This window comes from Lepidochelys kempii, chromosome 16 (assembly GCF_965140285.1).
Source record: "Lepidochelys kempii isolate rLepKem1 chromosome 16, rLepKem1.hap1, whole genome shotgun sequence".
In the NCBI taxonomy this organism is placed as follows: Eukaryota; Metazoa; Chordata; order Testudines; family Cheloniidae; genus Lepidochelys; species Lepidochelys kempii.
In genome coordinates, this window is record NC_136395.1 from 13290710 (window position 1) to 13318605 (window position 27896).

At 52.5% G+C, this 27896-nt stretch overlaps 1 pseudogene across 1 annotated transcript; it reads left to right on the top strand.

Annotated features, from left to right (window-relative positions):
• Nucleotides 1-27683, top strand: LOC140899381 (CMP-N-acetylneuraminate-beta-galactosamide-alpha-2,3-sialyltransferase 4-like; annotated as a pseudogene). Its single transcript, XR_013634771.1, has 10 exons — nucleotides 1-59; nucleotides 7558-7681; nucleotides 17876-17939; nucleotides 18856-18951; nucleotides 19736-19928; nucleotides 20630-20758; nucleotides 22967-23113; nucleotides 24153-24260; nucleotides 26852-27008; nucleotides 27649-27683. The product of XR_013634771.1 is annotated as a CMP-N-acetylneuraminate-beta-galactosamide-alpha-2,3-sialyltransferase 4-like (transcript).
• The last annotated feature ends 213 nt before the right edge of the window (nucleotides 27684-27896 follow it).

Genomic DNA, 27896 nt, shown 5'->3' on the forward strand with positions numbered 1-27896 from the left:
CCTCTCTGGTCCAGATGGAGCATCGTCGGCTGGGACCTGACGTCTCTGGGACCCAGAGGGTAGGACTCTCTGGGCTGCATTTGGCTGCTTCGGGGAGAGAGGGATGACTGCCGGGTGGGAGCAGGGAAGTGCCGTGCTACGGTCAAACTCCAGGAGACTAGGGACTAGGGGCAGCAGAGACCTGGAAGGTTCTTTACGGTGGCTGATTCCTTCTTCGCTTCTTCACTCCTCTGAGCCTGAAGCTTGCTGTGGTGTGCACGCTATGGCCACACGATGGCATTGCAGGGCCACCGAAGGGCCCGGGGTGTCTCCGTAGCCCATTTGTCTGGCAGGATCAAACTTCTTAACCCTTGGCAGGGGGCAAAGTTGCTTCAACCCCCCTGGGCCAGCTGAGTTCCAGGGGGAAAGCGTGGGGGGTGGGTGGGGGGCACAGAGGTGAAGGTGGCCTTGCAGTGAGGACAGAGCCAGGGGTCCGTTCACGCTGCCTGCCCTGCTCTGCATCAGTGCCTGCTGTGCAGGGCATATTTTCCCAGAGACGTGTGTGGGTGCATTGGCGCGGCCGTGCCCGGATGTGCCCGGCTTCTTTTCACGGGTGGAAGGGGTGCGTGCATCAAAGCTAGCGGTGGAGGGATATTTTCACTGACGGGGGGGGTGTGTGTGTGTGCGTGCGCACGCTTGTGTCCATGCCACATGTGCCTAGTTGTGCCAGGCATCTTTTCGCGGGCTGAGCTGGTGTGTGTAGTAGCGTCAGGTGTGGGGAGATGATTTTCACGGAAGGTGTGTGCGGGGGCGGATGCAGCAATGCCAGGGGTCCCTGGCAGGTTCTCCCAGGGGTTGGTAGTTGGGGACAGGTCCAGTCTCTCTCCTCCGGGAGAGGAAACAGCTTTGGAATTGCAAAGAGAAAGTTCACTGAATTATGTCTAAGCTCAGGTATAAACCAGCTCGGGTATGTCAGTCCCACCTCTGATTGCAGCGTAACCGGGCCCGTAGAGAGGTGGAGGGAGAGAATTGTTGCCTTTTTTAGGTGTCCTTCTCCCCAGCTGCGTTCCGCCTTGCGGCATGCAGCACTGTGTGTTGGTTATTAAATGCAGTTGATTGATTTTTCTCTTTCTTCTTTTGTGCTTGTTTATTTTAATATAAATAGATTTTTTTTTAAACCAAAGTGATGCTGGTATGTCTCCTCCTCCCCCCAGCCCCAGCGGTGGATGGTTCTGATGGTTATTGTAATGGTTTTAATTTGTTTTCCACTTGTCCTGCTGTGCTGAAATGGGAGGGACAATCTTTCGAGAAGTTGGTTTTTCTATCTGGTTGGAGCGAGAGATGGCTGGGGTGGGGGAGGTGGAGGCTAGAGGAGTGGAGTCAGACTGGATCTGTTGTCATTTACTAGCCTGTTCTTGCAAGGGTGCAATAGGTGGTTTAAAAAAAAATCCCAGTGTACCTCACCTGCTCAGTTACTGCTAGAAGACCATAAAGATTTATTTAGCTATTTCTCCAGCATGACAATGGAGAACAGCACACAACCTCAGGCACTGGGGATTTTTGATAGGCTGGCCATGAATCAAAATAGCACCTCACCCCCGGGGATCTCAAAGTAAATTTCCAGCCATTAGTTGAGCTAGGCAGAATATCATTGTTATGGCCATTTCGCTGATGGGAAACCGAGGCACAGAGTGGGACGGTGATTCGCCCAGGGTTAGATCAGGTGAGTAGCAGAGGGAGGAATAGAAACCAGGAGCTCTGATTTCCATTCCAGGAGAGGAAGGCTGGTCCAGGGGTTAGGGCATGAGCCTGGGACTTGAGAGATCCAGGTCCAGTTCTCTGCTTTGTCACGGACTTCGTGTGTGACCTTGGGCAAGTCACTTTGTGCCTCAGTGCCCCCTCGGTGAGATGGGAATAACAGCCCGGCCTTCTCTGGTAGTGGTGCTCTGAGGATAGGTGCAGGCAATCTTATGACATACTCAGGAAATGGGGATGATGTAGGTACATACTTTAAATCAGTTGCCCAACTTTAACCCCGAGGCAGCGTTGCCACCGAGTGGCAGCTGCATCCAGGGAAGAAAGAGAATACTCCAAAAAGAAGGGCTGCCGATGAGGCGGTTGTGTGCTGTGGGACAGCCCAGAGATTTGCCACGAGCTGCGACGGGCCCTGTGCGGGGCGACGGCTGCATTCCAGCCCAGGGAGCCTTCCACAAAGAGCTCTGTGGTCCTGAGACAGACTCGTCTAGAACCACCAATCTGAGGGTCTCCGCTGATCCGAGCTGCTGGGCTGGCCCATGAAGAGCGGCTGGCGTCCAGACAGGACCCCACGCCATGAAGGCTCGATCCTATCGGCCCTTGTAGACACTTTGCCTTGCACCTGAATCTGAACTGGGAGCCATGGTGCTGCACGGAGAGGACGGGTAACGGGCTCTGTAGGGACTGTGCCATGAGCTAGGCTGGCAGTCATGTTCCGCACTCGCCGGGATGCCTGAGTGCTCTGCAGAGATAGCTCCACTGCATTGCGGCGACCCAGTGGCGAAAAGCTAAACGCTTGGGGGACTGGTGGGGGCCCATGCTTTAGAGAGAAGGCTGTTCTCTCTGGCTCCATCCTCCCCGTTCCAGTCGGATACACGGCTGATCAGGGGTGTGCACAGGAATTCACATTTGACTGCTTTTGGAGGGGCTTGTGAAACACATTAAACCCTATCGACATATGCACCTACATCATATGCATAGAAATAAACAGCAGGACACTCACCGCATCAACGAAAATCCACGTGCCGTGGAGCCATCTGAATACATGTATCCGCAAGTACTTGGCTGTGGTGGGGTCACAGAGCGCCTCCGGCCTTGGTGGGGAGAGAGAGAGAGAGAGAGCTGGTCCCGGGGAAGTTCTGTGCCCCCTCTGTGGCCCTGGGGCCAGGGGAGCTCTCTCTCTCTCCCTGCTGTGGCCCTGGGGCTGGAGGAGTTGTCAGTTCTGGCCACCGCCCCAGGGCCGGAGGAGCTCTGTGCCCCCTCCGATTATTTGGGGGCCGTGCCCTTGCTTGCCCTGCATTGTGCCTGCCCCTGGGGCTGATGGTCCTTGCGTCCTCACCCTTGGCTGAAATTGAGTGACATGTTCTAAGTGCCAGACTCTGGCTGGTTCGTCTCCTTCCTGTCCGGGGCAGCAGACCTCTGAGATTCAGCTGTGGAGACGTATCCAACTCCCATCAGGACCGCAAGCTCATAGAGGCAGGGACCATGCCTTCCTGCGTGTGTGCGCACAGCACCTACACAACAGAGCCCCCCGTCTGAGTGGGACCGCTGGGCTGTATTGCAAGGCAAACCGGGAATAATTAGGAAGCTCCCCAGTGGCAGTTGAAAGCATCTTTGGGTAGCTGCGGTGCAAACAGCGTGTCACGCACCTGATGCGGCGAGCTGTCGCTCACGAAAGCTCACGCTCTAATAAATGGGTTAGTCTCTAAGGTGCCACACGTCCTCCTGTTCTTCTAACAGCGTGTCAGAGACCCTTATTTCCGTTCAGACCCATGACGAGCAAATGTGCGTTCCAAGGGAAACCTAGACAGCTTGAGCCTAACGGGTAGAGAGAAGGCCCAATCCAAACGCCACTGAAGTCAGCGCAGAGACTCCCACCGATTTCAGTGGGCCAAAGGTCCTCAATCCATATACAGGGAATTTAATATTTTTTTTTTTAAAAGGGACAGTCTTTTTGGTTTTAGTTGTGGTGGTTTCTGGGGTGAGGGCGGGAGGTGCCTTCTGTGTATGCTTGAAGATCATTGCTTTTGCTAAATTATGTCTCCCTCTCTTTATATATATATATATATATATATATATATATATATATATATATAGGCTGCTGTACAGTTTACATTTCCTGCTGCGGCAACAAATACTTTAATTAAAAGGGAAGAAACAAACAAACAAACAAAAATGAAAAAACCCTCTATGAAAATAAACCCGGGCCCAGCACCTGCTGGTGGAGCGTTGGAGAAAGAGACAGACTTTTCCCCAGACAGGCGGTAGTTTGCTTGATTTTTTTTTTTTTTTCTTTTTAAAACTGTCTTGCTCCATGCTAGGAAGCAGCCTGTGCCGGACACGTTGCATCTTGAGAGCTATGCAGCTCGATTGCATTTCTCTGAAGCAAGGAAAGATGACCTCTTGACCTGTCTGACCTCCACGTTCTGTGGAGCCATTCATGTGTTGAAGTCACCACGTGAGGGACTGAGGTCTGAGTTTGCAGTCGTACTGTATTGCTAGGGAGCTCAGTAAGGCTTTGAGCCGCAGAGACACCGATTCGCTGTCCCCTTTCTACAGAGACCGGGGAATGGCGTATTCTGATCTGAGCACGTCATTGCTGGGAAGGTATCCCCGAACCGGAATGGCAACAAAACCGGTCAGAGTGGGGCGGATGGGAGGGGGTGAAGGCATTGGCTTGAGGGAAGATGAAAGCAGCTAGCCCCCGATCCTGCAAGGAGTTCCCTGCGGCACAGCCCCCTGTGTCTGTGCAGCACTCCTTATAGGGTAGTGATGCTCCATGCAGGTGCGAGGCGGGGGGAGCATCCTGAAAGCAGCTCCTTGCAGGGTCAAGGCGGTGATGGGACCATAATGGCCTGCAGAGATTGGATGGGTTTGAACAAGCAGGAGGGAGAGGAATCATTTAGGGTGCTGCAAGGCGCCACAGTTAGCCGTGCTTAGATTGTAAGTCCCTTGGGGCAGGCACCATCTTTGTTCTGGGTTTGTACAGCACCTAGCACCATGGGGCCCTGGTCCATGACTCAGGCTCCTAGGTTTACCGTAATTATTATTATTATTACTTGTAAAGGGGGAATATGTAGGGTGCATAAGGAAGGGCGGACAAGGCAACAAGCAGTTTTAATGTAACTGCCCCTGCCCCCCCCCCACATGGCAGACCATCTTCAACCAGCCATGGCCATGTTGCCATGAGCACCCAGTGGGCACCCCCCATCCCTCTCCCCAGTTCCCAGGCCAGTTGCTGTAAGAAGAACCCATCCAGCAGAGCAGAGGAGAGGAGCTGACCCAGGGGAAGGGGTTGAAAACCCCAGCAGCTCTCTTCCCCAGAGAGTGACCTGGACCCCAAAACCACAGCCCTGTGCACGGGGCTGGGGAGGGGGCCCCCTTTAGGCCAGCATAGGTGGGGAAACTAGATGCCTCCCCCCAGTGAATCCATCCCCTCTTTCTGTCCCTGCAGGGAGGAAGGAGAGAGGCCGGTCTCCAGTGGGGCCCAAGGGCGGTAGGGCGGAGCTCAGACGGGCTCACGAAGGGTGTGTCCACACGGCAGCCGGGAGCAAGCCTAGGGAGACAGACTCACACGAGCAGAGCTCAAGCTAGCGTGCTAAAGGAGCAGTATGAACGCCGTGGCACTGGTGGAGGAAGGGTGGCCACTCCCGCGTACCTGGCCTACCGGCCGTTCTGGTACCTCAGGAACGGCGTGACCCCCCCCCTCCCCTTGGTGTGACCTCGCACGCACAGTGCGTGCCATGCAGGATGCCATTTTGAAGAGCTCCCTGCCCTGTCCCCCCACCAGCATGACCTCGCACGCACGGTATGTGCAAGATCACGCCGGCAGAGGGGAGCACTATTCAGTATGGTGTCCCCGGTCTGATACAGGGCAAAGTCACATCCGGTTTGTCTTAGTACTGGACAGGCTCCTGGCACATAAGCTGTGGACCGTAGTGGCACCTGGCACCCAGCAGGGAGGCTTCTGCAGGGTCAGAGCCCCCCAAGACAGTTCTGGGCTGGGGAGAGTCAGGGCACTGTTGCCAGGCAGGGTCTGCGTATCCAGACTCTGGAGGTAGAGGCTGCTCGGAGAGGTAGCTACGGGGGCGTGAGAGGGCGAAGGGCAAGAGGAATCCCCTTACTCAGCGTTATGCCTCCTGACTGTAGTGACAGACAGATACGTTTCGTCGGCTCTTCACTCCGCTTCGCCCTGCAGAACGCACGCAGCCGCAGGCGAGTGAGGCAGAGATGAGTCCACCCCGTGCTGCGTCGACAGGCTTGGGTACTAAGGCCTTCTCAGTTATACCCCTGCAAACCCCGTGGAGGTGATGGCACTGCACAGGTGTCATCAAGGCCTTAATTTGAGGGCAGTGACGCACAGTCTGGTCTCCAGCCCCTGCTGATGATCCAGGAGAAGGGAAGATCCCAGTTTGGTTGGTTGATTTCTCCCCCCACCCCATTATTTCTTTTCAAATGAGCAACTTTGATCTGTGGCTGACCAATAAAGAAACACAGATGCTCAGTCAATTCTGAGTGGCCCTTAACCAGAGCCGAGCTGCAGGGGCACTGTTTGCCCATCGCCCGCACGTGATGCATCTCAGACTCCTGGCAAAGAGGCACTTAACCTTCCTTCTTTGAAACGATTACCTCCCACTGACGCCTTGCAAAGCAAACGCCCCCCTGCACCTGCATCAGACGGAAGCCTGTCTGGCAGGAGCAATGCAATAGCTTGAGACAGTCAGTTCTCACCTACTCCTGCAGTGCGAACCCCAGGCTCCCTGGGGAGGGGGAGCACCAATGCCCTTGCTTTTAAGGTAACCACCAAAAAAAGTGGAGGAGTACTTGTGGCACCTTAGAGACTAACCAATTTATTAGAGCATAAGCTTTCGTGAGCTACAGCTCACTTCCTCAGATGCATATCGTGGGGTCTGGGAGAGCAGGAGATGCCAGCACAGCTGAAGGGTCTCTTCGTTGGCCAATGGGCAGCTTTGGAAGAGCTGGTTTTGCCCCAGATAATCAGCCTCACGAGGCCCCCTTCCAGCCGCTGAGGGGGGGAGGACTATAAGGCACCGTCAGTTACAGGCTGCCGGTTTCTCCTGCTGTGCTTGAGTTTGTCTCCCCTGCTCAATGGGGCTAATGAGGTGATCGCTCTCAGACGGAGGAAGCGGAGCTCTTCCTTCCTGCGCCGTCCCTTAAAGAGCGGGAGTGCATTATTGTGGCTTTACCGGCCTGAGCTCCCACGTGTCTGCTCCAGCTGCATCTCTGTCCCTGTATAATTAAGGCTGTCAGTCAAGCTCAGAGGCCTAAACGCTGCAAACTCTGCGGCTTGCTCACAGAGCTGCCTTGCTCCGCTGGCAAAGGTGCCATGCTCTCTGCTCTTTGGAGGGAAGTATCATTCTTATCGGTCGAGCAAGCTTTGGGGCCATGGGGAGAAAAATTCACCTTTGGGCAGCGTTTAGGTAACTCCTGTTGGTGACGTCCCCTTTCACTGTGTCGTTTTAGGGTAACTGGTAAAAACAACATCTCCTACCAACCCACCCGCCCCTTGCCCGGCAGCCCAAAGCAAAAGGGAGGTGGGTGAGTCTTTCGGCGCGGCCTTTCTTCCATTTGCATGGGGAGTCTCAGCAGGGGATGAAGCAGCGTGAGGCGTGTCCCAGAGACTCAAATGCTAGACATTACCCGGAATGCCGGGTCAATGTAGCCAGGGCAAACGCAGGCAGCTGTCGCACGAGCGCTTGAGAAGGATCCCTGCCTACCGTTCTGTGCGAAGTCTAATGTCGTGGTTCACCAGTCCTTTTGATTGATGAATTGATGGGTCACCTCTGTTAGTTTCCTTTGCAGGCTGGGAACGCAGAAGCTGCCGATATGAATATTGAGGGGCTCATGTGCTCCAAATCGCAGGGCAGATTCACCTTTGTCTTTCTCAAGAAGCTGTGGAAGGTGCTGAGGCTTCTCCTGAGTGTGGGTAAGAGAGCTTGATCTCACGCTGTCTCCTGCCATCCTGTCCCCTGCCCCACTTGTATTTGCATATGGTCACCAGGATCAAAGCCCCACTGTGCCAGGCACTATATAGTGAGAGACAGCCCATGACCTGAAGAGCTTGCACTTCAGGTAGACAGGACCCAATAAGTGAGTGTGGCAAAGGGGTAGAAGGGACAAGGGAGGTTGGAGTTGAGTGACCAGAGAGCAAATGTGAAAAATCGGGGGGGGGGGGTAATAGGAGACTATATAAGAAAAAGACCCCAAAATCAGGACTGTCCCTATAAAATAGGGACATCTGGTCACCCTAGGTTGGAGCATGGTAATGGTAACAGGAAATGTGGTTACATAGATCAGCTACGTGCAGAGCTAAATAGCTTCAGAAAGTTTGATGTCCGTGAGATTTGTGGAACCACCTCTACTCCTGGCGAAGCAGAACAGGCCTGAGGTTTCTCTGGCTCCCGGCAGCGTGATGGGAATGAATATGTGGAGAATCAGGCCCAAAGATATCGGACAGGATGGAGAATGGTGCAGTGTGCACCAGCCCTTCGCCACTGTCCGGGCCAAGGGCTGGAGTCTGCAGTCCGTACCCACACTGGGGAACCTTTACTCCCATGAATCCTTTGACTTCAGGGGGACACTTGCGTGGGTTAGTGCTCCCGGGGTGAGTCAGGTCTCCGCCACGTGGCCCTAAAGAGCTGCTAGTCAAGGTTGTGTTTGTGCGGCTCTGCCACAGCCAGCCGTTCTTTTCCAAACCAAGCACCCGATCTTGCGAAGACTTCCTAGCATTTACTACTGCGAGCAATGATGCTTTCCTCAGTGGAACTACTCCCAGCAGTAAGCACTGAACCTGTAATAACCCTTTGCATTACAATCATCGGGTGCCTAGTAACACTGCAGGTCATGGGCAGGACTATGTTTATACTTGGATCTAGGTTATTTGTAGAAAATTGCGTCACTTGAGCTGTATTTGCCTGTGTGGTGGGGAAGAAAAGATTTTTTTTTTTTAAAATGTGAAAATCTCCTGTATTATTTCCCACACTTAGCACAAAATAATCCAGGGGAATGTCATTGTAGTCTCCTCCCAAAATGTTACCTTTGTGCTGTGAAAGAATGTGGATAATTTCAGTCCAAGTTGTAACTTTTTCAAAAATTGTAAGTACCTGAAAACAGCAGCTTAGGCCGTGAAGTAGCCATGGTCTCGGTTCAGTAGACCCCGGTACTCATGAGGAGCTTCCTACAGGTTTAGAGTTAGAATGTGTGTGTGTGGGGGGGTGGATAGTAGGGTGACCAGACGGCAAGGGTGAAAAATCAGCACGGGGTGGGGCTGGTAGGCGCCTATGGAAGACAAAGCCCCAAATATTGTGACTGTCCATATAAAATCGGGACATCTGGTCACCCCAGTGGATGGGTGGGTGGTCCAATGAAATCCACCAGGAAGACCAGTGCTTGTGAACCCCTTCCACAAAGTAAGGGTGTCCTATTTTCACTAGAAAGGCTGTTTTTTTGTCTTGGGGAAAATCATTGCAGCTTTCGGGCTAAAAATGCATCCGTCAGACCTTCAGTTTGAAAGAAATCCTCCGGGTAATTTAATGACCATTGTGTTATTTGACATGGGACATTATGAGAAAAGTCAAATTAAAATCTTTTGTTTTCCAATCAAAATTGGGCTTAACTAATAGGTGTTTTTTAAAAAATCTGAAAATCCATATTCCACTTGACTCATTTGGAGATGATTTACAGCCAGCTTTGTAAAGATTCCTGGAGGAATTTTGCTTAGCAGAAGGCTGGCTGGGTTGTCAAAGATCTAGATGTTTTTACACATAAGATCCGTGAAGGTCATGGGTGAAATCCTGGCCTCGCTGAAATCAATGGCAAAACTCCCATTGACTTATGCCCAAATAAATTTGTTAGTCTCTAAGGTGCCACAAGTACTCCTTTTTTTTTTGTTTGTTTGCTGATACAAATTGACATGACTACCACTCTGAAAAGGATTTCATGTGGATGTCATGGCTGTGACACACATGCAGCTTTATCGACCAGTTTTCCCAAAATGGCCTGCAGGTTTTTGTGCCCATCTTTATTTACACACACCAGAGCCTGACTGTCAGGAGCACTGAGCCCATTTCCCTACTGTGCTCATTACTGTGGTAGCTGAGGGCCTCCGTGATGTCCTGCTATCTTCTCAATGAACGTAGAATATCAGGGTTGGAAGGGACCTCAGGAGGTCATCTAGTCCCACCCCCTGCTCAAAGCAGGACCAATCCCCAATTTTTGCCCCAGGTCCCTAAATGGCCCCCTCAAGGATTGAACTCACAACCCTTGGTTTAGCAGGCCAGTGCTCAAACCACTGAGCTATCCCTCCACTCTTTCAGAAATCAGCTGTTCTTCCGGAAATCAGGCCCTGGGTGTCTAAAGCTGGGCACCGAACGCTCCAAATTAGCCTCGTCAGCCTGGGAACACCTGCACTGGGCCATTTGCTCCTGCTGAGTTGATGTAACAGCAGCCCCCGGCGACACCCTCCAGAGATGGCCTTAGCGACTTTGCTACCCACGCTCACAAATGCAACTAACGCTTGGCCACCACGATTGAACCGCATGGCCTGTGGCCATGAAATGTGTTTGCTCGGCCTTTTCCTTGGCATCTATCCCTGTGCTGCTCAGTTCTCCTAGGCCTGGCTTGATGTGGGCAGGGGTGTTCTGCTGGGGAGGACACGTCGCTTGGTAACTTCAGACTCTATGGCAGTGCTGAGCTAACAAGAGAACCGCGGGCTCCAACAGAAGGCGAGAAGCGGCCAGGTCCACTGCAGGTTGATTTCCTATTCTGGGTATGCAGCAAACAGCAGGGGAGCTGGCAGGGTCTGTTACAAACACAAAGGCCGGCTGGCTCGGTGCGGCTTTCCCCATTAGATCTCCCCCGTTCTGGAGCTTACTCTGGAGGCAGAGGTGGAGTATTTGGGGGCTGGCAGGCCCCTGGGAGATGCGGCCAGTCAGTGTCCCACAATCCCACCTTCCTCAGGTCCCTTTGGGAGCAGTTAGGCCTGAGCCTGGGCCTTTGGGCTCCTGCACCGCCTGTTTCTCATTGAGTGCTCCTACAAAGTGCTTCAGACCCCTGCAGAGACTGCTACCCCTTCAGGGAGCAATGCACCTAGAGGGTATTCTCAGTGAGGCAGGGCAGCCTTCTCACAAGGTGCCATTTATTAGCCAGCTGGAATACAGCATCGGCGCATGCTCAGGTCAACAAGCATGGGCAAGCCAAGCCTATGACAGCGTGTGCGATGTCCCAATGTTCCACGCTCTCCCGGCATCCATCTCGGCTCGCTTGCTCTCTCGCTGGCTCAGCGTCTCTGTCTTTCCAGCAGCAGCCTTTAAAACACCTCGTTCCTCTGTGTCCCGCCGTAGCCACGCTGTGTGAACTCTCTCTGGCTGCCAGGCCTTCAAAGGGAATTTTCGGTGGCTGAAGCTGCCACTGGCTCTGCAGGACCTTCCGTGGCATATGGGTGGATTCCAGCCGGATGTATCTGGTTCCAACCCAGACAGGCCTCTTGCCTTTGTGATATCCAGCTATGCCTCACGCCCCCTTTATACTCAGTAGGTAAACTGAGTCACACGTATTGTCCATAAAAATGTTGCAGGCCATTTCCCCTGCTCCGCCCAGGGCTGGAAAGAGGGTGATGTGAAGTTGTGCCTGTGCCCCTTGCCTTCCGATGGGGCTGAGAACGGCTGAGTTGAGGGGGCCATTACAGCAGTGTCTGTCCCCCTTGATTGGATCCCTCCTGTGGCTGCTCTCCTTCACCTCTTCTGCTCCCCCATCCTTCCTACTTAGAGGGTGTGCCCCCCCTTCCCTGCTGATGGATGGGAGATAACGGGGAGGCTTGATTTGCTTTCCCCTCCCCAGGGGGTGTGTGAACAAGTGCGGGTTCTTGCACTGATACCTTGAATGGGGGAGATGGTATGAGATGAGGGGAATTTCCCCCCCCCCCCCGCCATCCCTGTCCCTACCCCCAACTCTTCAGGGTTGTAACCTCCATATCTCCTTATTTCTGGCCCTGCTTCAGTGCAGTATCAGACACCCCTCACACCTGGGCTGGTGTCCTGCCCTTGGAGGGGGTGGACTGGCTGCTTTCCCCTCAATCTGCAGCTTCGTGCATCTCGGAAGCCCAGAGGTATGGGAGCCCAGGGAAGGCAGAGTTATCATTCTGTGTTCATACAGCACCTAGCGCAGTGGAGTCCCGCATCTTGGCTGAGTCCTGGGCACAACTGCAATAAACATACTCAGTGACTGGGTTTTACTGCCCATGTGGAGTGGAGAGCCAAGAATAAAGGCAACGCAAAGGAGACAAGATGTCTAGCGTTCTTTTGGTGTTAAAGGGTCTTTCCTACCCATCTATAGACGGGGCCAATCCTGTCTGTCTTTCTCCCCTCAAACTCCTACTGTTTTCAGTGGTGCACAAGGAATGTAGGGCTGGGCCCGTGGTTTTCCCTGGCAGGGACACTGGTTTCCAAGGAGGTGGAACATTATTATTTGCATTACCATAGCAACTAGGGGCCCCAGGCATGGACCCGAGCCCCACTGTGCTAGGTGCTGTACAAAGAAAGAACAAAAAAATGATTTTTTTTCTCTGTTCTGCAGTCCTGTGTTTTTAACCCACATTTTGGGGGGCAGGATTGGGGTTCTGGCTGTTTGTGTTCTTTCCAGGTCCCGCTGGTGGATGTGCTGGGGGGGGGAATGGCTCCCTGTAATAGAAACATGAGAGGTTTGAAGGAGCCTGCTCCCTGCATCCCCTAATCTGTGCAGATACGAGGCTGTTGAAGAGACAATGAGAAAGAGAGAGAGCTGGGCTCAGCGTAAATGAAGCCTTTGCCAACTGTGTCCAGCAAAGGGCATGCTCAGGGTTGCGGATGTAACTCAGGGCTGCTATCTGTAGTGCCTGTGGTTAGAGTGGGGAGGGGGCTGAGACTCAGCGCTCCGGGGTTCTATTCCTGGCCCTGAAAGGGAGTCTGTGGCTTAAAGCAGTGGGCTGGGAGTCAGGGCTCATGGGTCTTCTTCTTTCTAGTTCTGCTGCTAACTTAGTGAAGGGCTTTGACAAGTCACTTAACCTCTCTGTGCTGCTATGTTGCCATTTTACAGAGGAGGGAATAATACCTACCCTACGGGGGTGCTGCAGGTCGTAATGTTTGCAATGCGCAGCAAGGGCCCAGGGTGGAAATTGCTGTAGAAATACTAGGAATTATTAACAGAAAGTCCCATTCAATCCTGGTCAGTGAGGGACTAGTTCTGATCTAGCCACTCAGGGGCTCCCCTGTTCTGGAACAGTATCTGCAGGTCTTCAGCCCTATGTGGTTGAAACTCACGTCAGTCGGATGTGCGTTTCGGGGGCTAGGCGGCAGGTGAGCCCAGCTGTGGTGCTGCTAGGAGGGAGGGATAGCTCAGGGGTTTGAACATTGGCCTGCTAAACCCAGGGTTGTGAGTTCAATCCTTGAGGAGGCCATTTAGGGATCTAGAGCAAAAAGAAAATAAGGGGAAAAAATTGGGATGATTTAGTTGGGGTTGGTCCTGCTTTGAGCAGGGAGTTGAACTAGATGACCTCCTGAGGTCCCTTCTAACCCTGATATTCTATGAGGCCGTTGCTTCCCTGTTTCAGCGTGTCCGCCTTGTGTCCATTTCCTTCAACAGTGCTCAGTGTGCAAGTTTTCCGGTACTGCAGGAGGATGTCACCTGATGTTCCCTTTGAGTAAGTCACCCTGCTTCCCCAGGCCCGATCTGCATGACATTAGGCTCGTAGCGGGGGCTCAGGAGCCAGAAACACACCTCACCTGTAAAGCTCAGACCTTTCTGTCCTGGGACAATGGAGACTGCTCGCTCCCAGTGTGGGGCATGGGGAACCATGGGGAGTTTGGGAGAGCTGTGTTCTGCCTGGTGAGGAGATGATCTGAATTGTGTGGCAGGGAGGATGGGGTGGAAGGAGAGGAAAGGAAGAGAAAAGTAGCAGGGGGGAAAAAGTCACGGAAGGACTCAATTCTAAACCTAAAATCTTCCCATAGTGTGGGATCCCTGTCAGGTCGTGGAGAGGGAGCCGGAGGGGTGTGCTAATGGACAGTTCTGGAGCAGACTCATGGAGGGCTAGAGAGGGGGTGGAGGCAGTCAGAAGGCTGTGAATAAATGAGCCATGTGTCTTTCACAGGAAGGACATCAACATTTGCAGGAAGCGCTTTGCATGGAGAAATCCCATTCTTGGCAGGTTTGTTAGTTGCTTTTGATTTGCCCTGGGGATGTTGGCGAGGGAGGGTTTGACGCTCTGACCAGTGTATGTGGAGGGGCAGGGCAGTCCCAGTGTGTGGGGAATTCAGCAGACTGGAAGGGAGATGTCCACTGTGAGTGCTGATACCGCTGTGAAGTCAGTGAACAAGCTGAGGTGAGACACGCTGAGGAACCGCAACAGGAAAAGCAGACCTCACTTCCGCCCCAGGGCAGAGCAACTGAAAGATGACGCAGCATTTCCAAGACGTCGGCAGGCCAAGGCAAGGGGAACACGTTGGGGAAGTTGAGTGTGGGAGCTCAGAGGGGATTTCGCCATCGCAGGCCGGGCTGAGACATGGGGTGGAACCAGCCAGGGCTAACAGGGTGGGATGTGGTTCCTTGTCTAGAAGCGCTTGGGGAGAGCACAGAAGCATCCGAGTGCCCTCGGTCAGCGGCTCTCAGCCTTTCCAGACAACTGTACCCCTTTCAGGAGTCTGATTTGTCTTGCGTACCCCCAAGTTTCACCTCATTTAAAAATGACTTGCTGACAAAATCAGACATAAAAAATACAGAAGTATCACAGCTCACTATTGCTGAAAAATTGCTGACTTTCTGATTTTTACCATATAATTATGAAATAAATCAACTGGAATATAAAAACTGCACTTCCATCTCAGTGTGCAGTATCTAGTGCAGTATAAACAAGTCAGCGTCTGTATGACATTTTAGTTTGCACTGACCTCGCTAGTGCTTTTTATGTAGCCTGTTGTAAAACTAGGTGCATATTTAGATGAGCTGACGTACCCCCTGGCAGACCTCTACATACCCCCGGGGGTACACCCACCCCTGGTTGAGAACAACTGCCCTAAATGAGCCTGGACGCTCAGCCCATGTGCCGAGGCTGTGACTGGCATTTTCTCCTCTGGACCCTGCTGCTAACACCCAGGCTCTCTCTTGCTAGGTTTGAGCCTGACTGGAAGCCTTTCCTGACCAGCAGGGAGTTATTCTGGCAGGACAACACCCCTGCCAGGAGACAACTAAACTACCTTCTCCAGTTCCATATGCTTCCCTTTGGACTGAAGAGCTCGGGTACCGGTCTCCCCCCTCCCCAAGCACACCCTTTGCTCGCGGTTAACTCGCGGGACTGTGGGGGCCCACTGGGCATCAGAAAAGCCTCTCCATTACGCAGCCACACGGAGATATGGAAGGTGCGGGTGGTGATAGGATAGAAATATGCCAGGGCTCATCAGAGCTGGACCGCAGGATTTCCTGGGTAGGTGGTCAGGCTGGAGGAGTGTCGGCTTTGCTCCCTGGATACGACTGTGTGAGGATGAACGTGGGGAATGGCGGAGATGAAGGAAGGAGGAAACTCTTTAATTCCATTCTCCAGCAGGGCCAGTAGGCCCATGAATAGAATTGATGAGTGCTGTACTGTTAAAGCTTCCATTGCAGTCCACGGTCATAGTCCCATCGACCCCCGCAATGGGCTGGTATCGGGGCTCTCAGTTCTGAACCGTCCCAGCGTGTGCCCTGATTATTTGTATGCTGGGACACTTGATGGAAAACCTAGGCAAAATATGATCCCTGCCCTAAAGAGTTTGCCAACTACCTGGTGCAGTGACACAGGGAGTGAAAGCCCTGGGCAGCAGGGGGAATAGGGAGAAGGGAGGGCAAAGGCTACAGCGATAGTTTCCTTGGGGCAAGGGGCTGCGTGTTTGGCCAGGCTCCCCCAGTGCAATGTGTTGTCCATGTCTGTGCCACTGTATAATCATAGAATCATAGAATATCAGGGTTGGAAGGGACCTCAGGAGGTCATCTAGTCCAACCCCCGGCTCAAAGCAGGACCAATCCCCAATTAAATCATCCCAGCCAGGGCTTTGTCAAGCCTGACCTTAAAACCTTCTAAGGAAGGAGATTCTACCACCTCCCTAGGTAATGCATTCCAGTGTTTCACCACCCTCCTAGTGAAAAAGTTTTTCCTAATATCCAACCTAAACCTCCCCCACTGCAACTTGAGACCATTACTCCTTGTCCTGTCCTCTTATACCACTGAGAATAGTCTAGAATCATCCTCTCTGGAACCACCTCTCAGGTAGTTGAAAGCAGCTATCAAATTCCCCCTCATTCTTCTCTTCTGCAGACTAAACAATCCCAGTTCCCTCAGCCTCTCCTCATAAGTCATGTGTTCCAGACCCCTAATCATTTTTGTTGCCCTTCGCTGGACTCTCTCCAATTTATCCACATCCTTCTTGTAGTGTGGGGCCCAAAACTGGACACAGTACTCCAGATGAGGCCTCACCAATGTCGAATAGAGGGGGACGATCACATCCCTCGATCTGCTCGCTATGCCCCTACTTATACATCCCAAAATGCCATTGGCCTTCTTGGCAACAAGGGCACACTGCTGACTCATATCCAGCTTCTCGTCCACTGTCACCCCTAGGTCCTTTTCCGCAGAACTGCTGCCTAGCCATTTGGTCCCTAGTCTGTAGCTGTGCATTGGGTTCTTCCGTCCTAAGTGCAGGACCCTGCACTTATCCTTATTGAACCTCATCAGATTTCTTTTGGCCCAATCCTCCAATTTGTCTAGGTCCCTCTGTATCCTATCCCTGCCCTCCAGCGTATCTACCACTCCTCCCAGTTTAGTATCATCCGCAAATTTGCTGAGAGTGCAATCCACACCATCCTCCAGATCATTTATGAAGATATTGAACAAAACCGGCCCCAGGACTGACCCCTGGGGCACTCCACTTGACACCGGCTGCCAACTAGACATGAAGCCATTGATCACTACCCGTTGAGCCCGACAATCTAGCCAACTTTCTACCCGCCTTATAGTGCATTCATCCAGCCCATACTTCTTTAACTTGCTGACAAGAATACTGTGGGAGACTGTGTCAAAAGCTTTGCTAAAGACAAGAAACAATACCTCCACTGCTTTCCCTTCATCCACAGAACCAGTAATCTCATCATAGAAGGCGATTAGATTAGTCAGGCATGACCTTCTCTTGGTGAATCCATGCTGACTGTTCCTGATCAATAATTAATAGAGAGGTCTGTTCACATGTGGGGGTGATCACATGTAGGATAATTAATAGAGAGGTCTGACATTCATCTGCTCCAGGGCTTGTCTGTACAGAGACACCGTGCACGGCAAGCTGGGGTGTCAATCTACAGCCCGCTGGGTGCTCAGTGGCTGTATGGACCCTCCTGCCACGCATTCGAGTTCTCTGGTGCGCTTTGGGTACTGCAGTTTGAAACAGCAGCCGATCAGAGCGCAGTGCGGACATTGGAGTGCATGGCAGTGCTGGGTCCACGCGGCCACGTAGAGCATGGCAGGCTACTGCGCTGTAGATTTACACCCCAGCTTGCCGTGCCCTGAGTCTCTGGGTAGACATACACAGGATGTGGAGACTATTCGGCAAACAGGTGGAGCGGATGAAACCAAGGAGTCGTGTCTTCGGGAAGGGATCACTTGGCCCAGGCAAATGATTAAGAACATAAGAACAGCCAAACTGGGTCAGACCAAAGGTCCATCTAGCCCAGTGTCCTGTCTTCCGACAGTGGCCGATGCCAGGTGCCCCAGAGGGAATGAACAGAACAGGGAATCATCAAGTGACCCATCCCCTGTCACCCATTCCCAGCTTCTGCCAAAGCGAGGCTAGAGACACCATTCCTGCCCATCCTGGCTAATAGCCATGGATGGACCTATCCTCCGTGAATTCATCTAGTTCTTTTTTGAACCCTGTTATAGTCTTGGCCTGCACAACATCCTCTGGCAAGGAGTTCCACAGGTTGACTGTGCTTTGTGTGAAAAAATACTTCCTTTTGTTTGTTTTAAACCTGCCTGTTCATTTCATTTGGTGACCCCTAGTTCTTTTGATCTTGTGTTTATTGTGTTCTCGTGTCATTGTTTAACCTCTTTCTCCTTTCTGTCCAGTTCTCCATGCGTTCCACACATTACAGCTCCTCCCGCAGCAGGGGATGCCAAAGTCCATTGAGCGGTAGGGGGCTGGCTGGTGGCTGTGTGTCGGTGGGACAATGGTGGGTGTTAGTGGTGGGGAAACCTCAAAAAAGGGTTTAGCAGCTTGGTTTGGCACCATTGTATCTGAGGCTCATTAAAGTTCTCCCATTCTTACCTCCCCTCCAATCCATCCCCTCTGCTGACACCCTGCTGCCTCTCCTCGCCTCCCAAAAGGCCCCTTCTACTCTCCCTGCAGGCCCCTCTAGCTTGCCCTTCTGGTCCGCCTTGGTGCCCAGGGCCTCAGAAAGGTCACTAGCCGCTGCCCTCTAATTTCTATTACACCCTGCTCTCTCCTCCTCCCCCATCACCATCTACCTCCTCCCAGGGCGGGGCCGCTCAGGGCACACAGAGGTACGTGCATATGTCTGTGGCGCTCGTCCACTACTGGCTGTGAAGCATGGTCCGTCTGCTGGGCATCCGTTAGCCACTGGATTGCTTCCCTCTTCCACCAGTGCCTTCTGGCCCTTCCAGTACAGACTGTGTTATCATGGCTGCCTCCCCCTCCACCAGCTTAGCCAAGGCCACACGCAAGTTTCTTAGTATGCTGGGGAGACTCCATGCCTTGCTCCTCTCACTGGGGCATGGCCACATCCAGCCGAGCGGAGTGCAGCATCCCTGTGTTGCAGGGCTAACCAGGTAATAGATGGGCTTTCTGGGTTGGACTGGCAGCGCTCCGTACCTTGCCAAGCCCACTCCTGGTATCTGAGCCCAGCAGGAGCAGCTGAATTCTCCTGGGGCCGGGCTGAGTTCCAGGTTTCCTCTGTGCTGCAGTCACATGGCATTGTTCTGGGGAGGCCCATCAGTAGTCCAGACAAGCCCTGGGCGATATTGCTCTAGAGGGGGAGGAACTGGGCCAAACAGGGCCTCACATGCATTCCATTGGCTCCTCTGTCCAGTCTTCGGTGCCGAAGGTGCGTCGTGGTCGGCAACAGTAACTCCATTCGTGGCCGAGGCTTCGGGGCAGTGATTGACTCACACAACATTGTCATCAGGTACCGGATGCTCCCTGGGACCAACACGCAGAGGGGAACTGATGGCTTGATGTACACGTGCTTAGCTCTTTCTGTATAGCCAGCTTGACCCCTGCGTTCAGGGAGCCTCATGACCTTGGCCAAACACACAAGTAGATGCCATGGTTATCAGAATTCACAGCCTCCAAAATTGCAGGCCTTTTCTGTGGGTGCTCTGTGGGTACAGCTACACTGCAATAAAAATCCTGTCTGTACTGCAATTTTTAGCCCCACAGCCCGAGTCCCGCAAGCCTGAGTCAGCTGACCTGGGCCAGCCACCCCTATGCTGTGGGTCTCTTATTGCAGTGTAGATGAATCCTTTGACCTCTTCCATTTGCTCATTCAGTAGAAAGGAGAATGGTCTTGTAGTCAAGGTCTTGCTTTGGGACTCAGGAGATCTGAGTTGAATTTTTGGCAATGCCATCGATTTCCTGAGTGAAAGTCACTTAATTTCTCTGTGCATCCATTCCCCATCTGCAAAATGGGGCTAAAATCATACTGCCTTCTGCCACCCTTTGTGTGCCTTTATGTAGCTTTTTGGATCATGGACCATTTCTTACTATGTGTGCATGCATTGCCTCGCACACTGGAGCTGTGATATCAATTGAGGCCGCGAGGTGTTGTAAATAACAAAGTAGTAAAGTAAAATAAACCCCCACATGTGAAGAAGTCTGACCCTGGGTTCCATCCGGCAGTGGCACATGACCTGTTCCGTGACAACCTGTGTATCTGGCATGCTCTCAGCACTCTGTCTTTCACCCCTCAGGTTAAACAATGCTCCAGTGAAAGAGCACAAGGAAGACGTTGGTGAGAAAACCAGCATCCGGCTCTTCTTCCCCGAGTCTGCTCTGTCCAACCCTCTGGATAACAATGACAATGAAACGCTGATGGTGCTCGTTGCATTCAAGAGCCTGGATTTTATCTGGGTGAAGGAAATGCTGCTGAAGACAAGGAATAAGGTGAGGCTTCTCAAAGGGCTATCGGGAGGTGCTCGGCCAAGTGGCATGCGATAAGGGTAAGTGAAGAGGTTTCGGGGCTCTCTTGTGCTCTTCCATATCACGAGGTGCACCTAAGCAGCTTGCCATGAGCAGTGGGGTGACCCCAAGCTTCTGGTCCAATCTGGCTCTCAACTCATCCGTCATTAAATGGGAATACTGTCTACATGGGAACTAATCCTAGAAGGCTGATGGCATTGGGAGCAGGAGAAGGGACCAGACTTCGCCATCCTTACTCAGCAGAAAGTCCGGTTGATTCTAATCCTGTAGCCAACTGTTACTCAGTGCGAACATGGGCAGCAGAGTCTGGACAGCACCAGGGTAGATGCAGGCTGGGATTTCGACAGTCAGGCACCCAATTCTCATTGAAATTCAGTGGCAATTGGATGCCTCACTCTCATTTGCACCTTTGAAAATCTTCCCCTTAGTTACTAACCACTTGCCCGTTACTTGTTGGTACTGACCTGTCTTGTCAGGTTACTTATGTCTGCTACCTCCATGTGATCTCTCTGTGCTAATTCCTGTAGCCATTGTTATGTATGCATTTCTTATTTGTACTAATCACCTGCCCTCCTATGCTCTGCTGCTTCCTAATGAGTCAACAGGCTGGGATATTGCAGCTGGATCCAAAATTCTCTCTCTCTCTCTCTCTCTCCCCCCTACAGACTGTACAGGGGTTTTGGCGCCAGCCTCCCAGTGAATGGAAGTGGAATGCCTCTCACCTGCGGATTCTGCACCCTTACGTCACCTACGAAGCAACATACAAATTGCTTCAGCTGGAGAAGAGGGGCAAGGTATGGCCCTGACTGCCTGACAGGGAGAAAGCTCCAGGATGCTACTTGCCTCCTTTAACTCTGTGCCTTCCTACTTCACCGCAGTACAGTACTGCCCAAAGCAGAATCGCAGAAGGAGATGGAGGGGTGGAGAGGAAAGTCCTCTTTGATCATCCAATCCATCTGCCTGCCAGAGCCGGGTGCATGCCTTTAGCAGGATTTCTGTTGCCATGGCTGACCTTGCTCTAAATGGGCAATGGGTGTTTCTACCCCATCCACCGGGTCTGTGTCTGGATATTACTGACATTCAGCCTAAATTTCCCTTTCTTAATTTCATCCCACCATTCCTTGCCATGCGAGTCTGAACAATGTCTCCCCAGCTTGGTAAATGCTTAGCCAAGCTGTGTGTATTTGGTTCTTCTCTTTCCCCATCAGATGGACCCATACTGATAATGGGCTTCTAAGGAAGAGAGGAATTTAGGTTTGCATCCCTTAAAGCAGTGAGGTATGCAGGAAAGCTCAAGTCTAATCCTGGCTCTGTTGTCAACTCCTTCTGTAGCATTAGCTTCCCCACTCGTTGGGGGCACCGAGGATTATCTAGTTAATAAGTATAATCATTCTTTGTCTTTTGTCCTGATCCTCAAAGCGCTTTGCAGCCATTAATTAATTCAGCCACCACCACGAATTAGGGAAGCATTGTAATTGGCATTTTCTGAGGGGGAAGCTGAGGCAGGGTGTCTAAATGACTTGCCCAAGGTCAGGCAGTGATTCATAGCCAGGGCTGGGATTGGGACTGGGACCCAAGTCTCCAGATCTCCAAACCCATGTGCTACAACGTATCCTCGCTGAAAGTGCTACTGTCCATGCGGAAAGTGCGAAGTGTGTACTTAGAGACCGGAGACCGGATGGTATTGTCGGTAGCTACCGGTGAGGTGCTCTGCTCTGGTTCGATGATGATAACAGTCGGCTGCGTGCGTGTTCCCTCTGTGTGCTGCCCCAGCTCTGCGCAGGTAGCTGACACAGCAGACCCCGAGAGAACCCTCAAAGACCACAGACTCTAGTAAGGCACCTGGCCAGGTTTATTGTCCAGCGAAGCGCAGTAATAGTTTCATGTAGACTCTACAGGACATACTACGAATATGTGCCCCCTGGCAATGGACACAGCTCACTCCACTGCCCTCTAGGCTGGACAAAGATATGCACTCCGGGACCTATTTTTATACCGGACAGATTACTCATCCCTCCTGACGTACTGAGGTACAGCCCCTTGACTCATTAGGGTGCTGTCTCCCCCTTTGATCATGTTGGTTCAAACAAACAGCTCTGTCCATCATGCTGTCCTTTTGACCCTGTCTTTGGGATGCACTTGCCTGTTCCTTGTTATCTCTGGGAAGTGTCCTTGTATCAGGATGTCCAGGTGCCATCTTGGCACACGTTCGTTCCTCTTATTACTACTTATATCATTAGTGCATGCTTTCTAGGAGCCCTTTTCTTGCCATGTTCTGCAATTAGGGCGTGCCTCTGGCTCACAGCCCAGCTTTGCTTAGCAATGTCTGAAAGTACTTTGGTTCAGGCTTTAGGCCTCAGACCAGGCCTCTGATACAAGGGTTTATATTTCAGGGCCTCTTACTACAGATGTTACGTTGGCTCCGGAGCTGAGCTTTGTAGCTGTTCTGCTTGGTCTCATTTATTTTTTTTTTAATGCAGGTGTTCGTTTGTGAAGGCCAGTGTCGCCTTTAAATGACTGATGGTGGAGTTTTGTAACTTTTAGGCTGGAATTTAATGCATGGGCTCGAATTTAGAACAACCCTAACACGCCAACCAGAGAGAGTACATACTCAGACAAGGCATACCCAGAAGTCCGATAGGGACAGATTGCATGCTTGCTCAGTAGTATGTGCAGACCTGCAGTGCCTGCTGGATTCCTTCCAGAAGCCCATAGATCTCCACTGTGGTTAACATTTGACTTTTCCAAAGGCCCCGTTCTCACTACAGGCCGCTCTGCTATGCCCAGCGTCACTTTAAAAAGTTGCACCTTGTGGTTTTGTCACAGAAACGGCAAGACCTGTAAACTCTGCCCTTCTGTCTGTCTTGGTATTTTTCTGCCAAGTGGGGCATGGAGGGGGCAGTTGGTCCCAGAGGTAGCCAGGTTGCTTGGGGCTGGTGTGGTAAAAGTTGAGACCAAAATGCATAATGCAATTTGAAAATGTGTCATATCCTTTTATCCAGAAGTATTCCACCACCGGAATCATCGCTTTGAACTTAGCCCTCCATGTCTGCCACGAGGTTAACATCATAGGATTTGGATACCCTGACAAGCATGACAATACCACACCAGTACACTACTATGACACGGAGCATCTGAGCCAGGGCGTGGTAAGATTATCCTCGTTCTGCTAACCTGTTCCTTGTGATGCCACCCGCTGGGAGAGGCTGGGACTGGAGTAGCTGGCAGCCCCCCACGCTTGGTGCTTCTTCATCATTCCCCACAGCGACTCCTCTTGGGAGAGGCTGGGACTGGAGTAGCTGCTGGGAGCTTTTTGAGAGGATTTCAGGTACAGACTCTGTCCACTCCAGTACAGCATTTGGAATGGCAATATGGGCCCAATCCAGTGCCCATTGAAATCAACGGGAGTCTTGCTATTGATTCTGAGAGCTGGTCTCCCCTCCTGTTGCCTTCACTGTCTTGTTTGTCAGTTCCTCCCTGGTGCCCATCGTCATGCTCAGGCACCGGGGCCTGCAAAGCCACTTTCCTGATCTCATGCAAATCCCCGCTTAAGTCTCACTTTTTCCATGCCACCTGTAAGAAATTAGCCAGCTGAGCCATTCATTTGTTTAAAATACAGAAACCCAATCACCCTTATCCCACCATGCTGCATAATTGCATGACGGTAGCGCTGTTAACCCTTGCCATTCCTGACCCTTTCCCTTCCCTCCTGTCTTTTTACCCCCTTTTATTAAAGTTATATCATTAATAGCAGTGGCACCTGGAGCCTGTAACTGAGAAGGGGCCCGTCTTGTGTGGGCGCTGTACACACACTACGGGAGACAGTCCCTGCCCAAATCGCTTACAGACAGGGTGGAAAGACTAAGGATGAGAGTGGAAATAGAGAGACAAAGTGACTTGCCCAAGGCTATGCAGTGAGTCACTGGCAGTGCTGGGAATAGAACCCAGGTCACCTGGTCCCCAGTTCAGTGCTTGAAGCATGGCACCATACTGATGTTAGCTTGTAAATTTCCTGGGGTAGGGATCTTTGGTCAGATCCCCTGCTGGTCTCAATTGGAGTCGCTCCATTGACACTGATTTACACCAGCTGTGGGTCCAGCCTGCTTTCTGTCTGTGCTGGGCAACATTCAGCACACAGTTCTGGGTGCTGTAAGAAATGATCCATAACAACAGCACTTCTCTCTGCAGTTTGTGACGCACAACATCAGCGCGGAGCAGGCGTGGCTGCTGAAAATGATGGAGCGGGGGATGATTTCCGACTTGTTGCGCCCTTCCTCCTGGTCCTGGGGCCCCTGAGTGGGGGTGACGCTGCGTGATGTTCCAGGAGCCGTTGCTCCATGCACCAGTGTTGGGCCACGGTTGGCTTTTACTCTTGTTGTTGTTCTGATCTGTATCGGACAGGGCAGGCGTTATCCTGTTCTGTACCTGGTGGGCAGTAAGCCATGGTCCTCCGGCGTTTGACTGCATGGCCTTTGCTCTGATGGCCTGCGACCTTTGCCTCTAATCACTGATCCATGGCTTCCTTGGTGGAGGAGGAAGAGTGCCATATGGTGCTTCCCACACCTTTTGGAAACAGCCCTCCCTGCTTTGCCTGCTAGTCACTTGTATTAACCCTTGACTTGAGAGGTTAAGGCCCCGCATTAGGGCATTGAGGGGTGGTCTTAAGCCAGGTCCCTTACAGTTCTCAGCCCCTTTCTCTGGAGCTTCAAGTGAGAAGGAGCTGGTCCCGTTAGCTTGGAGAAGGACTCTGCTGAACCCTCAGAGGATCCGGTATCTCAGGTGATCTTTGAAACGTTGGGGAAAGTTATTGGCAGTGGGACCATGCTGATGAGTGTTTCTGTTTGGAAATAAAGACAGAACTGGTTCTAAGTGGGCCTGGGAGTGTCTCTGATTGGCACCAGGGTTATAGGGAGGGGTTGTCTGGAGGGGACTAATGTGGACGATGGTACGCAGTGTCACTACAAACTCTTTGCTGCTCCTGGATCTACAGTTACTGCCCCCCTTCTCTGCACACTCTTGATGGCTTTGCTTGCCCCTCCCAACCTGCCATGACTGCATAGCCACCCCCTGCCCCATTGCTCACCCTGCCGGAGCTGGGAAGTTGCTGGCCTGTTATGCCAGAATTCCTCCTTCCATCAAATCTGATCTGTAAAACTCCTGTGCACGACTGGCTCAGACACCAAAATCCCCCCCACTTACAGCTTCCTTCCACCCTCTCCTCCAGGCCTCCATCCCCACCGCACACTTTCCCCTGCCTCCTTCCAGTGCTCCCTCACTGCCACATTCACCTTTCCCCAGCCCCACTCATTGCTGGGCTCATCTTTCCCCATGCCCAGTGCAGCTTCCACACCCTGCTCGCTGACCTTTCTCCAGCTCTCACTAGAAAGCCTTGCCTAGGTTGGGAAGGTTTCTTGGTGTAACCTGTCCTAAGGGGTGAGTTTAAACTGATACAGTGATCCCAGTATCTCCCGGGGTGGACACTTTGATTTGGGTACAGCTATGTAGCCGGTAGACAAGGCCTTAGCCTCCTCCGTCCCCTCCCTGCAGCTAGTGTGCAGCACTCTCTGTGCGGCTGTCTACGCTCCATTTCTCCTTGGTGACTTCCCTGGCTTTGACTCTGCTCCATTTCTGCCCCAGCGTGTCTCTGCATCTCACTTTGTACAGCATTAACTTTCTTCCTTTCGGTCCTACTTCTCCCCTGCAAGCCAAGCTGCTGTATACAGACGTGTACCCGGTATCCATCGAACTGAAACGTGTCACCGCGGTGAGTCTGTACGATTCAGAACGGAACCAAAATGGGGGAAGGTGCCCTGTGTTGGGGGCGAGGGGGAAGAGCCTGAGAGGTTGGCTGCTAAGCTGAGTTTGGGGATGAAGTCGCTGGTAGGCAGAAGGAGAGGGCCAAGAATGGCTAAGCGGAGGATTCGGACTCTCACAATAACACGGATGCACGCCGGCAGAGCTGAGTCAAGCTGCCAGCCCTGGAGGAGGGAAGGTGGGGATCTGTTAGCAAATGACGGGATGTGTTTTATTTTTATCGGTTTAAGCATTGGCTCGCTGCGAGGGCCCCACAGAAACAAAAGCTAGGGTGCAGAGCACCTTTATTCTAGAGGAGATCTCAGTGTGTCCTCTTCCCTGGGCAACAACTCCTCCCACCGTGCTCCTGTGCTCCCCCCTAATGAAGCAGCGCGCCCGCAGTGACTCTGTCCACCATGACTTACAACTCCCTGCTTGTACCTGGCTTATTGCACAATGGAAACTGGGTAAACGACAGAAGGGCTTTATTGAATAGGCAGCATTAGGGAGGTAACCTCCCTATGAAACATAACCAGGGATGATCCAGGCTTTCCTGCCATAGCTGGGCACAGTCAGGGAGAGGGTAGAATCCAGGAAACCTTGTGATTGTCATTGTTGGAGGCCAAGAATAGGGCAAATGCATCCGACGTGGGAAGATTCATAGAATCATAGAATATCAGGGTTGGAAGGGACCTCAGGAGGTCATCTAGTCCAACCCCCTGCTCAAAGCAGGGCCAATCCCCAACTAAATCATTCTCCTTTAACTCAGTGTTACTGCGTTCTTTTCAGAAGGTCACCGGTCAAATTCCTTGTAAGGATTCCTTGCCAGAGGCCAGATTCAAAGCCTGCTGAAGTCAATGAGAATATTTCCACTGACTTCCGTGGGCTTGGGATCAGACCCTAGGGAAGAAATTCCCCCCTGCAATGTGGTCACCAGTGGCAGAGGCATAGAGAAGGCACGAGCAACCTCCCCTCTGTCCCTGCGCTAGCCCGAGTGCCGGTGTGGGGCTGAATCTGACCCATGAGCTCTGGAGGAGGTGTCCTCTGTGTAGCTGAGCCTGTTCGTTCCTCCCCTCCCCCCTTCCCCGCAAAAGACTGCCAAGCAGGGCATAGCTGTGGCCCTGCCAAAGACCAAGAAGTCTGGAGCCGAGCTCGCCTTTGCCTGCCGGACGCCCACAGTGGTTTTCTCCCCCATTGCTTTCCCGCCCACGATGATTTCCCTGGAGAAAGGAGTGTCGTACTTAGCACTGTGTACAGAGGTATTTATAATTCACTCTGCCTGGGCAGACTTCTTGTCTCCATCTCCGCATCCTCTGTCGAGCCGCCCACCTCTGCAGCTGAGCACTGTAGGAACAGACACAGCACGGTCCGCTGCTCTGGGGCCTTGCCGGGACACCCAGCCCCCCCAGCACTACCATGATAGACCAGACCCATACAGGGGAGACCCGCCTTCCTCCCGAGGCCACTGTGACCCAAGTGGTGCCTTCCCTCCCACTCCGCCCTCGCCATGGGGAAGAACTTCGGAGAGGGGTCAGCCAGACATTCCTGCCAGTCGGAGCAGCTGCAGAAGCAGCCAAGGCAGAGACCTGTGGCCATTCAGACCATGTTCTCGGGTTTGAACTGGACTTGCTCTGGCCCGTGCTGACTGGCTCTTTGCTCCAATCCTCTCCCTCCCGCACCGTCTGTTCCCCTCAGCTTCATTCCACGCCTGCCCCTCTTTCTCCCTTCTCCTCTCGTTCCCCTTCCCTGCCACGTCCCTTCGCTCTTCTGATCCCCTCCCAATTAAAACCACCCATGCACTAAAGCCACGTCCTTGTTCCCTCTGCTTGTGCCTTCGCCCCCTTCCTCCACCCCGGGTGTGTCCTGGCTGTTTCGATTGTGAACTCTTTAGGGCTGGCCCGGTCTGCTACTCGGCAGAGCGCCTAACGCAACAGGGTCCCATGCTCGGTTGGGCCTTAGGCACTCCTGTCATAAACATGATTAATAATAATAAGGACCGGTATGTGAGCCATCCCCTGGCATTCTGGGGTAATGCAATTGAAGAGCAGTGTGATGGTTCAGTCTGAAGGAGCACCCTGAAACACACGACTAAATCTCAAAGGGACATGTTGGTGCACCGCTTCAGTCACAAGGAGCGCT